Source organism: Rhinopithecus roxellana, chromosome 4 (assembly GCF_007565055.1).
Source record: "Rhinopithecus roxellana isolate Shanxi Qingling chromosome 4, ASM756505v1, whole genome shotgun sequence".
Taxonomy (NCBI): Eukaryota; Metazoa; Chordata; class Mammalia; order Primates; family Cercopithecidae; genus Rhinopithecus; species Rhinopithecus roxellana.
In genome coordinates, this window is record NC_044552.1 from 39,749,117 (window position 1) to 39,766,348 (window position 17,232).

Genomic DNA, 17,232 nt, shown 5'->3' on the forward strand with positions numbered 1-17,232 from the left:
TGCAGCACTATTCACAATAGCAAAGACCTGGAATCAACCTAAATGCCCAACAATGGTAGACTGGATAAAGAAAATATGGTGCATACACACCATAGAATACTATACAGCCATAAAAAAGAATGAGATTATGTCCTTTGCAGAAACATGGATAGATTTGGAGGCCATTATTCTTAGCAAATTAACGGAGGAACAGAAAACTATATACCACATGTTCTCACTTATAAATGGGAGCTAAATGACGAGAATACACGGTCACGTAAACGGGAACAACACACACTGGGGTCCACTTGAGGGTGGAGGGTGGGAGGAGGGAGAGGATCAGGAAAAATAGCTAATGGGTACTAAGGCTTAATACTTGGGTGGATACTAATGCGTATAGAAATAATCTGTACAACAAAACCCATGACACAAGTTTACCTATATAACAAACCTGCACATGTGCCCCTAAACTAAAAATAAAAATTAAATTAAAACAAACAAACAAAGTGCATGTCTGGAAAGAGCATATGGTTGGGTTCTGTGTTTTTTTAAACCAAGTCACAATCTTTGCCCTTCATTAGAGTGTTGATTCATACAGGTTTTTGTCATTATTGATATGACAAGTTTTAGGTCTACCATGTTATTTTCCCAGTTTTTGTTTCTCTGTTCCTCTTGTCCTGACCAATGACTTCTTATTAGAAACCATAGAAACGAAAGAAAATAGAATAACATCTTTAAAGTGCTGGAAGACGAAAAGGTAAACTAAGAATTCTATATCCAGCACAGATGTCCTTCAAGGATAGGCAAATAAGGAGATAATTCAGGTAAAAGAAAATTAAGAGAATTTGTCACCAGCAGATCTGTACAATAACAACTGGTAAAGAAAATTCTTCAGGCTAGAGGCAAATGACACCAGGTGGAAAATGAGATTATCAGAAAAGATGAAGATGATCAAAAATGGTAAACACTGAGCAAAAGGCTATGTTGCTCCCCTCATTTATTCTTACTTTATATACATAGAACTGTTTAAAGATAAGAAAAAGTTTTTTATCGTGGGACTTACAACCTATATAGATATATTCCATATAATATCTATACCATAAAAGATGGACATTTTATAGATGATAAATGGTTGCAGTATTTCTATATTTATGGGTACTAGTACGTTATTAACTGAAAGTAGACTGCGAAATGTTAAGAATGAGTTAAGTTCTGAAGGAAATTGCGACAGTAAAAACCATTCAAAAGATCAACAAATCTCGGAGATGGTTTTTTGAAAACAAATCCCAGCCAGTCTTGAGTCTCATCATCCTACGATTTCAGAACTATTGTGAATACAAAAGTAATCACAGAATAGTCCTGCCCAGAAAGAGGAGTTATCCCTAAATATGGTGGCCCTGGGACAGTTGGCCCTTCCTGCTGGACCTCTTCCACATGGGCACTTTCTGCAGTGACTTTGTTGTTCTGCTATTCCACTCTACTCAGTGTCCTGACCCAAGAGACAAGGGGCCTCTGCTGCTGTGTCCACACTTGGAGAATGAAACCTTGATGGCATCAGTACATTACAAGCCGGCCATGACAGCTCACCCCTGTAATCCCAGCAGTTCAGGACGCTAAGGCCAGAGGATTGCTTGAGATCAGGAGTTGGAGACCAGCTTGGATAACGTAGTGAGACCCTTGTCTCTAAAAAAGAATAAAAATAAGTAAACTTAGCTGGGCATGGTGGTGGGCACTTGTATTCCCAGGTATTGGGGAGGCTGAGGTGGGAAGATCCCTCGAGCTCATGAAAGCAAAGCTCCAGTGAAGCTGTGATTGCACCACTGGACTCCAGCCCAGGCCACAGAGTGAGAACTTGACAAAAAATACATTGTAAACCTTTGCTCACTATGGGTTATTTTATTTAATATTTTTTCAATGTATGTTTTGATTTTATTTTGCTGGCAGCACAATAAACCAGGACACGCTGAAACTAGAAATCACATCCACTTTCCAGTGCTAAAATGTTCATTCCAGGGAGGCAAGAAGGAGACAGTTCTCATTAGCGTGGAGGATTTGGGGAGATCGATTCGAGATGGGCTGGGCAGGAAGGTTTTTTTCTTTCTTTTTTTTGTTTTGTTTTGTTTTATGCACGAGTGTAACTTTTTATTAAGATAGAATTGTTTTTATTAAAGAAATACATGAAAATGGTTAAGTAAGATCAAATGATTCCAAAATCTTACAATGAAAACAACAGTCCTGCCAGTTATTCTTTCCAGAGACAAGCACTTTTCATTCTCTTAGTCTTTCTTTCTGGTAGTTATCTTCATGAGTTTTTCCAAATTATTTTTTTTTAGTTTTTCAATTGGGTGCATATATTAATACATGTAATTTTAAAAAGCTTCTTCAGTTTATAATGCATCCTAACAGTCCCCTGCCCCATCCCTCATAATCCTCCAGAGCAATGACTTTTAACTCTCTTAGCAAAAAAAAAAAAAAAAAAAAAAGTAGCAACTCTATTTTTCTCCTCACATAACTACTTAGTCATTTCTTGATTATTTTATACATTCTATAGTGATTTCTTGATAAGACAGATGAGGATTTAGCTCTTACACCATCACTATCTTCACTTTCCCTCCCATATTGTCCCAAAGTAGTTACCAGATTTAGGGGCTAAGCAGTCATCACATCATTATGACTAAGTACATGTTGCTCACTGTTGAGAAAAACAGAGTATTATGCTCTCACTTCCTATCCTGTACTGCTTTCTGCCCTAGAATTAATTATTGCCTAACCACCCTTCCCCCTTGTTTTTTTACTTTTACTTTATCTTCAATGGACTTCTTTCCAAATGTCCCAAATCTGGCAATAACCTATTATTATTTCTAAGTGAAGGGACCTCACTATGGTGGCCAGGCTGGTCTGGAACTCTTGGGCTCAAACCATCCTCTTGCTTAGACTCCTGAGTAGCTGGAACTACAGGCATGGGCCATTCCACACAGCTAACCTACTAATATTTGTACTGTTTCTTTTTAAAGCCAGCTCCATAGCTGGAATATTTCCTGAGTTGGATCCTATTTGCTGGATCCATGTCATTCTCTGGTTTGTCTCCTCCTTCATTTTTCTGGAGTATTTTCTCCAATAGCTTCCCAAGAAAGGGCACATGAAAGTAACCCCTGAGTCTTTGCTTGTCTAAAAATGTATTATTTTACCTTCTCCCTTGATTATTTGGCTCAATATAGATTTATCCGTTGAAAATAACCTTCTTTCTAGAATTCTGAAGTCATGCTTCCATTGTTTTCAGCTTCTTTTTCGAGGCAGGGTCTCTTCTGTCACCCAGGCTGGAGTGCAGTGGCGCAATCACAACTCCCTGCAGCCATGACCGCTCAGGCTCAGTTCATCCACCTCAGTCCCTGAGCAGATGGGACTACAGGTGGGCGCCACATTGCCCAGCCAATTTTTGTATTTTTTGTAGAGAAGGGGCTTCACCATGTTGCCCAAGCTGGTTTCAAGGGATCTGTCTGTCTCTTCCTCCCAGAATGCTGAGCCAATGTGTTACAGGCATGAGCCAATGAGCCTGGCCAGTTTTTCTTGTATTCTTTCTCGACATCCTTCATTTCTCAGAGGTATCTCAAACTCAGTGGGCCCAAAACCAAAGTCAAACTCCATCAGAATATCCTGCTACTTCCAACCTTAACATATATCTTAAATCACAGTGTCTTACTACACGCAACCTTCTGGTTCAAACTACCACGATCCCTCACTTGAACTTAGAATTGGTTTTCCTGCTTCTGTATTTTTTTAAATCATAAAATATTTCAAATAAACCATGTGTGGCTTTATACATTTTACTACATAAAAAGAATGAAGATCTGCCGGGTGCAATGGCTCATGCCTGTAATTCCAGTACTTTGGGAGGCTGAGGCGGGCGGATCACTTGAGGTCAGGAGTTTGATACCAGTCTGACCAACATGATGAAACCCCATCTCCACCAAAAACACAAAATTAGCTGGGTGTGGTGGTGCGCGCCTGTAGTCCCAGCTATTTGGGAGCCTGAGGCAGGAGAATTGCTTGAACCCAGAAAGGCGGAGGTTGCAGTGAGCCGAGGTCACGCCATTGCACTCCGTCTGGACAACAAGAGCGAAACTCTGTCTAAAAATAAATAAATAAATAGTATGAAGAGCTTACATACTTAAACAAGGAATTGCTTTAAGTGTTTGGCATCCACTGTTCTTGTGCATGCCAGCAGCTTCTTACTGCAAACACCTGGGACTTGCTATAGAGCAGCTGATGTACGTTACACCAACACACAGGACAGGGAGCTGACAACCAAGGAGTGGAGGATCAATACTCCAGCTTTCTCCCCTCCGTTTCCCTGTATCTCAGCAGTATGGAGCTTGATACCAATGAGAACCTGCTCACTGACTTTAAACTCCTTTTCTTACCTTCTCAGTTCCATTTCTCTATACCTCAATTGATGCTTTCTGGTAAGACCTAGCAAATAAAGTGCTTTCACTAAAATTTCAGTCTTGGAATCTGCTTTGGCTTCCCCAGTCTAAGACAGAAATATATTCATTTTCCCATCACTGGACTTCCATGTTGCTTTCAGTTTTTCACTGCTACAAACAAGGCTGCAACATTTGTCTACAAACCTCTACATACACACGTAGAAAGATTTTGGTATTTCCCACTAGTGAAACTGCTCAGTCCAAGGGTACGTGCACCTTCATCTTTAATAAATACTACCAACATTTGAAAAGTCAGACAACGTCAAGGACTGGCCAAAGTGCCACATGTGGTGGGTGTAGAATGGCAGCTCACTGTAGCAGGTGCTGGGGACTCAGTCAAGGTCTTGGAGAAGCAGTTAGTTACAGCAAGAATGTTTCATAAATGGTATCTGATATAGTCAAGATTAGTGGGGAACAAAAACACATTGCTTAGAAATAATTATCCATAGATCTAAAGTCAACAAATTCTTTTTTTCTAATGTGAAAATACTTTTTTCAGAAGGAGGAGGAACAACTTAAAATAAACCAGAACACACCTTCATATTAATCATTCAAAAGATCAGTGACGTCAGGAAGTTTTAAAAAAATAATAATAATAAAATATATAGACCACAAGCTAGACTAACAAAGAAGAAAGGAGAGAAAATTCAAATAAACACAATCAGAAACAATAAGAACATTACCACTGACCCCACAGAAATGCAAGTAACCACCAGAAAATATTATGAACACCTCTATGCACGTAAACTCGAAAATCTAGACGACAAGGATCAATTCCTGGACACATACACCACCCGCAATATTGAACCAGGAAGAAATTGAATCCCGAACAAATAATGAGTTCTGAACTTGAGGCAGTAACAAGCAGCCTACAAATCACCAAAAAAGCCCAGGACCAGATGATTGACAGGTGAGTTCTTTTAGATGTACAAAGAAGAGATGGTACCATTCTTATTGAAACTATTCCAAAAAAATGAGGAGGAGAAAGTCCTCCCTAACTCCTTCTATTAGGGCAACATCATCCCAATACCAAAATGTGGCAGAGATACAACAACAACAGAAAAGAAAACTTCAGGCCAATATACTTGATGAACACTGACACAAAAATCTTTAACATAATGCTGGCAAACCTAATCCAGCAGCACATCAGAAAGCTTTTACACCACAATCAAGTAGGCTTCATCCCCAGGATGCAAGGTTGGTTCAACATATGCAAACCAATAAATGGATTCATCACATAAACAGAACTAAAGGCAAAAACCACGTGATTATCTCAGTAGATGCAGAAAAAGCTTTTGAGAAAATTCAACATCTATTCATGCTAAAAAAAAAAAAAAAAAAAAAAAAAAAAAAAAAACCTCTCATATCACGAGCTCAGAAGTTCAAGAACATCCTGGCCAACATGATGAAACCTAGTCTCTACTAAAAAAAAAAAAATACAAAAAATAAACTGCATGTGATGGTGTGATGGCAGGTGCCCGTAATCCCAGCTACTCAGGAAGATGAGGCAGGAGAATTGCTTGAACCAGGGAGGCAGAGGTTGAAGTGAGCCAAGAGCACACCACTGCACTCCAGCCCAGGTGACACAATGACACTCCGTATTTAAAAAAGAAAAAAAACCTCAATAAACTAGGTGTTGAAGGAACATATCTCAAAATAGTAAAAGCCATCTATGGCAACCCCACAGCCAACATCATACTGAATGGGCAAAAGCTAGAAGCATTCCCCTTGAAAACTGACACAAAACAAGGATGCCTTCTCTCACTACTCCTATTCAACATAGTATTGGAAGTTCTGGACAGGACAATCAGGCAAGTGAAATAAATAAATGGTATTCAAATAGGAAGAGAGGAATTCAAACTATTCCTGTTTGCAGATGACTTGATTTGATATCTGGAAAAAAACCATAGTCTCAGCCCAAAAGCTTCTTAAGCTGATAAACAACTTCAGCAAAGTCTCAGGATACTAAATCAAAGTGCAAAATTTACTAGCATTTCTACATACCAACAACAGGTAAGCTGAGAGCCAGATCAGGAATGAACTCCCTTTCACAACTGCCACAAAAAGAATAAAATACGTAGGAATACACCTAACTTGGGAGGTAAAAGATCTCTACAAGGGAAACTACAATCCACTGTTCAAAGAAATCAGAGATGATGCAAACAAATGGAAAAATTTCCTATGCTTATGGATAGGAAAAATCAACATCGTGGAAATGGCCATACTGCCCAAAGCAACGTATAGATTCTGCCAAGACCAGCTCTGTTGGGGAGACCCTAACCCAGTGGTGCTAGAGGAATTAAAGACACACACACACAGAAAGATAGAGGTGTGAAGTGGGAAATCAGGAGTCTCACAGCCTTCAGAGCTGAAAGCCCCAAACAGAGATTTACCCACAGATTTATTAACAGCAAGCCAGTCATTAGCATTGTTTCTATAGATATTAAATTAACTAAAAGTATCCCTTATGGGAAATGAAGGGATGGGCCGAATTAAAGGAATAGGTTGAGCTAGTTAACTGCAGCAGGAACATGCTCTTAAGGCACTCGCTCATGCTATTATTTGTGGCTTAAGAATGCCTTTAAGTGGGTTTCCACCTGGGCAGGCCAGGTGTTCCTTGCCCTCATTCCAGTAAACCCATAACCTTCCAGCGTGGGCTTTATGGCCAACATGAACATGTCACAGTGCTGCAGAGATTTTGTTTATGACCTGTTTTGGGGCCAGTTTATGGCTGGATTCTGGAGGGCTTGCTCCCAACAGATTCAATGATATTACTATCAAATTATCATTGACATTCTTCACCGAATAGAAAAAATAATTTAAAAATTCACATGGAACAGAAAAAAAGCCCAAATAGCCAAGGCAATCCTAGGCAAAAGGAACAAAGCTGGAGGTTTTATGGTACCAGATTTCAACTATACTTCAGGTCTACAGTAACCAAAACAGCATGGCACTGGTACAAAAACAGTCACATAAACCAATGGAACAGAATAGCGAACCCAGAAATAAGACCACACACCTACAACTGTTTGACAAACCTGACAAAAACAAGCAATAGGGAAAGAATTCCCTATTTATAAATGGTGCTGGGATAACTGGCTAGCCATATGCAGAAGATTTAAACTGAACCCCTTCCTTACACCATATACAGAAATCACCTCAACATGGATTAAAGACTTAAATGTAAAACCCAAAACTATAAAAACCCTGGAAGACAGCCTAGGCAATACCACTCAGTACATAGGCATGGGCAATGATTTTATGACAAAGATGCCAAAAGCAAGTGCACCGAAGCAAAAATTGACAAATAGGTTCTAATTAAACTAAAGATCTTCTGCACAGCAAAAGAAATTATCAACAGAGTAAACAGACAGCCTACAGAACGAGGGGAAATTTTTTGCAAACTGTGAATCCAACAAAGATCTAATATCTAGCATCTATAAGGAACTTAAACAAATTTACAAGAAAAAAAGCAAAATAACTCCATTAAAAAGTGGGCAAGTGTATGAACAGACACTTCTGAAAAGAAGACATACATGCAGCCAACAAACATATGAAAAAAAGCTCAACATCAGTCATCATTAGAGAAATGTAAACCATAACCACAATGAGATACCATTTCACACCAGGTAGAATGGTGATTATTAAAAAGTCGAAAAATAACAGATGCTGGCAAGGTTGTGCAGAAAAAGGGACACTTACACACTGTTGGTGAGATTGTAAATTAGATCAGCCTTTGTGTGGTGATTTCTCAAAGGCCTTAAGACAGAAATACCATTATACTCAAAGGAATATAAATCATTCTATTATAAAAACATAGGCACATATGTTCATTGCAGCAACATTCACAATAGAAAAGACATGGAATCAACTTAAATGTCCATCAATGATAGACTGGATAAAGACAATGTGATAGATATATACCATGGAATACTATGCAACCAGTAAAAGGAACAAGATCATGTCCTTTGCACGGACATGGATGGAGCCGGAAGCCATTATCCTTAGCAAACTAATGCAGGAACAGAAAACCAAATACTGCATGTTCTCACTTACAAGTGGAAGCTAAATGATGAGAACGCATAGAGACTCAGAGGGGAACAGTACACACAGGGTCCTTTCAGAAGATGGAAAGTAGGTGGAGGGAGAGGATCAGGAAAAATAACCAATGGGTACTAGGCTTAAAACCTGGGTGATTAAATAATCTGTGCAACAAACTCCAAGAACACAAGTTCACCTATAAAACAGCCTATACTTGTACCATTGAACTGAAAATAAAAGTTAAAAAAAAAAGAGCTGATCTGCGGATTCTGCCTATGGCTGAGTAGGTCTATTTCAATTATGCAAACCAGCGCTGAGGAAATAATCACAGTGTGGTCAGGGGCCCACTGGACCCGCTGAACGGTTCATGGATGTTAGGGCTTCAGGTTTTCTATTCTTCTTAATTTAGTCTTGCTAGGTTATATGTTTCCAGGAATTTATCCATATCCTCCAGGTTTTCCAGTTTGTCAGTACACAATTGTTCATAAAAGTCTCTGATGATCTTTTCGTATTTTTGCGGTATCAGTTGTAATATTTCTCTTTTCTTTTGAGTCTTCTCTCTCTGTTTCTTGGTTTGTCCAGCTAGTAGTTTATCACTTTTGTTTGTCTTTTTGAAGAACAAACGTTTCACTTTGTTGATCATTTACATGGTTTCTAAAAGTCTTTACTTAGTTGTGCTCTGGTCTTTATTACTTTTTCTGCTAATTTTGGATGTGCTTTGTTGCTTTTCTAGTTCCTTGAGGTTCAGTGTTATATTGTTAATTTGTAATGTTTCTACTTTTCTAAGGTAGGTATTTATTGCTATAAACTTCCCTTTTAGCCCTGTCTAACTGTATCACACAACGTTGGTATGTTGTGTTTCCATTTCCATTTGTTTCAAGAAACTTTCTGATTTCCATCTGAATTTCTCTGTTGACTCAATGATTATTCAGGAGCATGTTGTTTAATTTCCATATATTTGTCTAGTTGCCAAACTTTCCCTTGGTGTATATTTCTAGTATTTTTCCATTGTGGCCAGAGAAGATATTTGATATGATTTCAATTTTTGAATATTTGTTGAGACTTGTTTTGTGGCTTAACATAGGCTCTCTCCTGGAAAATGTTCCACGTGTTCATGAAAAGAGTGTATATTCTGTAGTGTTAAATAAAGTGCTCTGTAAATATCTGTTATCTTTATTTGGTCTAAAGTTCAGTTTAAATCCAATGTTTTTCTTGATTTTCTGTGTAGACGATCAGTCTCATGCTGAGGTTGGGATGTTGAAGTCTCCTCTCTAATTGTATTGCAGTCTACCTCTCTTGTTAGATGTAGTAATTTTACAGGATACTCTTTGTTAGAAAAGGAAATGATTTGGGGGCTGCATTTCATTTAAAAAAACCTTACTGAGGACTTCCATACCCTCACTATCTGCTGAAATAATTTCTTCTCAACTCCTATATCACTGCCAGACTCTGAGCCAGAAAGAGGTGACACAGAGGCTGGGACTGTGCAGAATGTATTTTAGTAGAAGTGGTTGAATGGGAGTAGTGATGTCCAGTTTCCAGGTGCAGCAGTGACGTCTCTCCTGGCCTCAGGGCCCAGTGTCCAGCCCCAGGGTGTCAGAGGTGTGAGCAGTGGCGTCTGTGCTCAGCAGCAGGGGCAGTTGTTCCTAGGAGGGACCTGATCCAGGGTGGGCTGTGGATTCTGTCCCTGGATGTGTAGTTTCCACGCTGGTTCTGTGCCCTTCCCTGTAAGGTCAGCCAAGAGAAAGGATGAGAAGGAAACCCAAGGTCAGGCGCGGAAGTTTGTTAACCTGCCGGCTGCTCCACCACAGACAGAGGAGGCAGCACCCAGCTTACAGAATGAGGGGTTTATATTGAGGAGGGGAGTGTGAGGGAGGTCTTTCGGAGGGTTTAGGCACGGTTTGTTTATGCTTCACTCGACCTCCCCCTGTGCAGTCTGGATGGTTTGTAATTGGGGTTTGCTTATTGCAGGAAAGTGTGATAAGTGAAGTCTGCTGGCTTCACCGCTGCACCTAGATAAGGGCTTAGAAATGTAAAGAGGCTTGGGGGAAGGAGAAGAGTCGCAGAGCATTAGGGGGAGGGGTGGGCAGCTCAGAGAGGTTTTGGGGCAGTGTCCGCAGTACCAAGAAGCTTTTTGGGACAGTTTGTCCCTAACATTCCCCACAATAAAATTAGCCCCCAATACCATGTATACTACTTCATGTGTAAATTAGAGAACTGGTTTCCATAGTTTGCTCCAAGAAGTGAGTGAGAAATGAGTCTGTGGACAAGTGTCAGAGAGCGGCATTCAGGGGTGTTCTTTGTGCGAGAGCCACATCCTGAATTGTGTACCTGGCCTCTACCCCATGGTGGAGAGAACGACAGGGAATGTCACATCTCATAACTGATGATACACATCCTCCTTTTTCTTTTGCAAGAAAAATCCTCTTTTAAGCAAGGTTTGAAAACCCACCCCGCCCACCCACCCTGGTCACTCTCTGATCTTTGATCTCAGTGGTTCCCAATCTGACTGAGCAACAGCATTGCTGGCGGGGCTTAGAAAATACTCAGGCTGCTTCCCAGAATGTCTGTCTCAGAGTATTATGCACAAGACCAAGGAATCACTTATATAACAAGTGCTATAGGTGAGGCTGATGCTCACGCATGTGGGATCCTGGTGTTCTTGATCTGGAGACCAGCAACATGAGCTCCAGCCTTGTCATAAATCAAGAATCTCTTGCTCAACTCCAGACTTCCTGGATCTCAGCACCACGTCCAGGTGATCTCTGTGGACATGGGCGTTCCTTATCTAAGTCTTCTCTAGACCTGTGGTCAGAACTGTGCAGTCTGCTCTGGGTGTGGTCTGATCACATCCCTTAGAACTGGAGGTCCAGGGTTCAGTCCTTGCCCTCATTCTTTTCCACAGTCAACCACTCCCTTGGTGCTTCATCCATGCTTGAGGTCTTTTGTATCGTTTATATGATGTGACCTCCTAGATATATTTCTCCTGCCCAGTCTATTTCTCCTTTCCCTAAACTCTGGAGTTGTCTGTCTAAATTCCACCCTAGCTCCCTCACCTGCATTCCTAGTAGACATCTCCACTGAGTGCCTGTGATACCCCTCCTCAGTATGCTCCGGCCAGAGTCTCCCCATCTCCACTAACAGCAGCTCCATCCTTCTACTCACTCATTTTACAACGACGGGTGTCCTTGATTTATCTTTCACACATCACAAATACAACCCATGGTCGAATGCTGTGACTCCATCTTCAAATGCATCCAGAATCCCCTCACGTCCCGCTATTTCCCCTGGTCACAGCCCAGTCAAGGTCACTGATATCTCCAACCTGCAATACTGCACTGGCTTCCTACTGTTTTCCCTTCTGCCTCCCTCGTCCCTCGCCTCTCAATTCTGTTCTCAACACAGCAGTCAAAGATCCTTTTAAAAGAGAAGTCGTATCATGTCCCGCTTCTGCTCAAAACTGTCCTCTACCTCTCCATCTCACTCAGAGCAGAGGTCAGATGCTTCCCCACTCCCTCCTGGCCCACCTGCTCTGACCACACCTCTGACCTCATCCCAGTTTCTCTCTGTCCAGCCCTCCTGGCCTCCTTGCTCTTCTGGGAACACAGACACCTTCCTGTCCCAGTACATTTGAACTAGAGGATCCCCTGCCTGGAAAGAACTTCTGCAGACATCCTCGTGGACAACTCCTCATGTCCCTCAAATCTTTCCTCAAAGGTCACCTTTGCAACAAGGCACACACTGACCACCCAGCACAACAGCCACCTTCCCTGTCCCCACTGCCCACATCCTGGATCACATGCCTCACAGCACTTACCACCTTCTGGCACTTTCTTTCCTTGCTCTGGTTATCGGGTATCTATCTTCTGTGTCTTCCTACTGGAACACATGCTCCACAAGGTCAGAGATTTTTCTCATTTGACTTCAGTGATGTTCCCCAGATGCAGAACCACTCTGTCCTATGTCTGTCAGAAACAAAGGTCAGTTGAATGAATGATCACTGTAGAGCACCTCCCTATTCTAAAGGCAGTATCTTTATTAACATACCCTCAGGCCAAATGCTGTTTTGTGGCAGCTATGGCACAAGGTCCCCTCACACTGACACTGAGGCTGCCTGTGCTTTTCTTAACAGTGCTGCTTGTGTGTCCTCCCTCCCCCATCCCTTCTGCCACACCAACCCACTCTCCCCACCTTCACACTGCAGCACACAATCAGGTTTTCCTCTTCAGGAAAGAACAGTCCTTGATGATGGGTCCAATTTCACAAACAAATATAAATCTAAATTAGATCCTGCTTTAGATTCATGAGTTGATATTGGAGCCAGCACCAAGATCACTAGAACCAGGGCCGGGAGAGAGAGCAGGAGATCAGAGCAGAAGAGGAGCCCTAGAAGGAGGGCAGGAGCTGAATGGGTCTGAACACTTGTCTCGGAAAGCACAGAGACTCCCGTAGGCAGGGGCCACCCTGGGTGATGTGTGAGCCTCTGTGGTCACAGTTCTGCTGGACAAGTTTCCACTGAAGGGACAAGAACAATGGAGCAGTGAAGGTGACCCAGCTGAGGACTCACCACATAAAGCCCACAGTGGACTGAACAGCAACTGGACACAGGCCGCATTCACACTTGGCTCCTCACAGCCTTCTCCACCCCCACCTGCAACAAACTCAGCACAGCTAATACACGGATTCTGAAAGGTTCTCAGGTCTTTATTTCCTCTCTCAAATTCTAGGAATTGACTTATTTTATTAACCCATCAACCTCTCATGGAAAATATTTGAGAAAACAAATTTCTATTCAGATTCTCATTTTCAGTAGGGAAGTAAGAGGTTGCAGCTCAGTGCACCATGAAGTTGAGACTGAAATGGAGACATCCAGCCCCACCTCTCAGGAACAGGAAGGATGACTGGGGAGGGAACACAGGTCAGCGTGGGGACACGGGTCACGGTGGACACGGGGGTGGGTTGTCTCTCCACCTCCTCACATTATGCTAACAGGGAGGCAGGCACATTCAGATGCCTTCGCAGAAAGAGATGCCAGAGGCTCTTGAAGTAACAAAGGGGAGATGTGAAGAAATCCTGATCTCAGTCCCATATAAAGCAGCTGTCTCAGCCTACAGAAGACAACAGTCATGAACAAATTCAAGTCAGTCAGTCTCTGAAGAGCCCACCACACTCTCAAAACGTCCCAATCAAAGAATCCCCATAACCCAGTCATGTTCCCTCTGCCCCATCCCCCACTGACTTCAGATCCCCCAGGGTCTCACCTTTAGAATTCATGAGAGACACACAAGAGCTCTGGGCACTGTTGCTCCCTGGGGTAGAACAAAAAGAGGACCTGGTCAGAGCCCACAGGAGATGTGAGACAGGAGGAATTATAGAGTGGATGAGCTCCTCCACACTCCCGCCCACACCACTTACATGCAGCCTGAGAGTAGCTCCCTCTTTTTCCCCTTGTGGGAAGAAAATGTCCTGTGAGGGGACAGGGAGGAGGCAGGGCCATGAGATCTTAGAGGAAACTTCTAGTCTTAAACCCAAGAGAAGTTTCCAGAACTATGACTGCAGACCCAGGGCAGGATAAGCAAACACAAGGAAAGCAGGTGTGGGTCCTGGACCAACTGCCCTCCTAAGGTCTGTCCTTAGCAGGAACCTTCCCCTGACTCGTGAATGCTGAAATCAGGATCCCAACACCGTAATCATCAAGGTGATACATTGTCCTTCATTGTCACATGTGCTTCACAAAAGAGTACGTGCTGGCACATAGGCCCCAGGCTGGGACAGCCCATGTGTGGATGCTGCTTCCCAGGAATGAGGCAGGGAACACTTCTACCTGGAGCTTGAAACCCCCAGTGGAACAAGAAAACCCAGACCCCACCACTCACCCCTTCCCTACCTAAGCTCTTCCTTCTTCACATCACAGCAGCGACCACAGCTCCAGTGAACACAGCTCCTAGGACAGCCAGGCCAGCAACAATGCCCACAATGGGGATGGTGGATTGGGAAGACGGCTCTGGGAAAGGAGGGGAAGGTGAGGGGCCCTGACCCTGCTGAAGCGCTCCAGAAGGGCTCCTACTTTCCCTGAGAAGAGACATGACCCCTCATCCCCCTCCTTACCCCATCTCAGGGTGAGGGGCTCCAGCAGCCCCTCGTGCTGCACATGGCATGTGTATCTCTGCTCTTCTCCACAAGGCACCACCACAGCTGCTCACTTCTGGAAGGTTCCATCCCCTGCTGGCCTGGTGTCCACAAGCTCAGTGTCCTGAGTTTGCTCCTCCCCATCCCACTGCCAGGTCAGTGTGATCTCCGCAGGGTAGAAGCCCAGGGCCCAGCACCTCAGGGTGGCCTCATGGTCAGAGACAGGGTGGTGGGCCACGTGTGTCTTTGGGGGGTCTGACAGGAAAAGTCAGAAAATTCAGGCACTTTGCATCTCTCATGGGACACTCCAGCAGCACCCATGTGACCATCCTGAGAATGGACAGGACACCTGGGGTGGGGAAGGGAGCACAGAAGCCAGACACCAGCCTGGACACAGGCACCTGAGATAATCTCCTATTCCTTGGAAAGTTCTAGTCTCTGAGGGGGGAACAACGACTTCTGGTTCTGACCTGAGTGGAGGCCGAGGGACTCAGAAAAGTTGGAATCAGTCCTTCAAATACATTGAGTGTGAGGCAGAGAACAAGGCTTGAGAGAAAAAGTCACGGGGCCCAAGGCTGCTGCAGGGGTCAAAAGGGTATTTCCTCAGAGATTTCATGCCTTAATTGTCCTAGAGAGCTGCGGGGACCCTCAGAGGAAACTCTGGAAAATTCATGCCATTCTCCATTCAAGGGAAGGCGACATTCTAGCGCTGATCCCATTTTCCTCCCCTCCTCCTAGGAGGCCATCCCGGGAAATCTATAGGAGATGAGGAAGACTCCCCACTGCCTCTGGTACCCGCGAGCTGCAGTGTCTCCTTCCAGTTCTCCAGGTATCTACGGAGCCACTCCAGGCACTCGCCCTCCAGGTAGGCTCTCAGCTTCTCCGCCGCACGGGCCGCCTCACACTTGCGCTGCGTTATCTGAGCCGTCGTGTCTGCGGAGGTCCAGGAGCGCAGGTCCTCGTTCAGGGCGATGTAATCCTTGCCATCGTAGGCGAACTGCCGGTACCCGCGGAGGAGGCGCCCGTCGGGCCCCAGGTCGCAGCCGTACATCCACTGGAAGGTGTGAGTGCCTGGCCCCGCCCCCGCGGTCAGACCTCGCCACCGATTCCCGTCCCCGCCCCGACCAACCTGCGGGGATTGTGGCCTAAACTGAAAATGAAACCGGGTAAAGGCGCCTGGGGCTCTCCTGGATCCTGGGTCTGGGCGGGTCCCGCAGCCTCGGGGTGGATCTCAGACCCCAAGACTCCGGGGAACTCGGGTCGTCCGTGGGGGATGGGGAGAGGTCCTGACCCGCGCCCCAGGCCGGGGTCACTCACCTGCCTCGCTCTGGTTGTAGTAGCGGAGCAGGTTCCTCAAGTCCCCTCGGAAAGTCTCTGCGTTGACCTTGGCGTTCAGTGTGTTCCGGTCCCAATACTCTGGCCCTTCCTGCTCCATCCACGGCGCCCGCGGCTCCATCCTCGGACTCGCCGCGTCGCTGTCGAACCGCACGAACTGCGTGTCGTCCACGTAGCCGACTTCGAGGTACCAGGGCTCCCCGCGGCCGGGCCGGGAGACAGCGGTGCTGAAATACCTCAAGGAGTGGGAGCCTGGGGGCGAGGAGAGGCTGAGACCCCCCACCGACCCTCCTCCCGGCGCGGCTCCCCGCGTCCTGCGCCCCACCTGGGCGGTTGGTCCCCTCTCTCCTCCCTGCAGAGGCTGTTTCCCTCCCGACCCCGCACTCACCCACCCAGGTCTCGGTCAGGGCCAGGGCCCCCAGAGCAGCAGGAGGAGGGTTCGGGGCACCATGACCGCATCTTTGGCTTCTGGGGAGAATCTGAGTCCCAGTGGTTGACTGAGGACTTTAGAACCAGGACCGGGACCACACTGATTGGCTTGTCTAGAAACCCGACAGCCAGTGGGAGTGGCAACTGGGGACGTGTCCTGATTATCCTGGAAGAAGGACACAGGTTGGGAAAAGAAGTTAAACTCAAAGGAGTGGAGAATCCTCAACGCTGCGCCTCCCCACCTGGCCCTGGGAGCCTGAGACCCTGAGAGCCACGCTCGGGACCTGGGACTTTGTCCTGATCCCTCTTCTACACCAAGCCTCTTTGTCACACTGTCTGCCTGAGTCCTGGACAAGTATCTGTCTATGGAAACCAGGGAGAGACCCCGAGACTGCACCCAGCCCCTTCCCCTTCCCTACTCGTCCTGGAATCCCCATCCCTGAACTGGACTCCCTGCCTCCCACTCCATACCTCTCCCCTTGGACCTTTGTACAGGGAAACTCACCACGGGGAACTTGATGCCAGAGAGTGAGCTCGCCCTGGGAATGGAGGTGTAGAGACAGGGGTTTTCTTTCTAAAACTGGTGAAGTTTTGTCTGAAGGCACCACATAGAGATTCTCATAGAGACCAGTTTCCTTTTTGCTTATTAATACAGTAGGTAGCACAATATTGGTAATCACTGAATGATTAGAATTCCAATCTGTAAAAGACCTGTGTCAAAATAGCACTACCACTAAACTCTCAAAGCTCCTGTTTTACTTTCCCAGACTGTGGATCTGTGACTCTGGGTTGTTGAATTTAAAATTATCTTCCTTCCCTAGTCCGAGTTTCCCTG

General features: G+C 44.9%; 1 pseudogene; it reads right to left on the bottom strand.

Annotated features, from left to right (window-relative positions):
* Window positions 1–14,234: 14,234 nt before the first annotated feature.
* On the bottom strand, window positions 14,235–16,434 carry LOC104677087 (annotated as a pseudogene).
* Window positions 16,435–17,232: the final 798 nt, after the last annotated feature.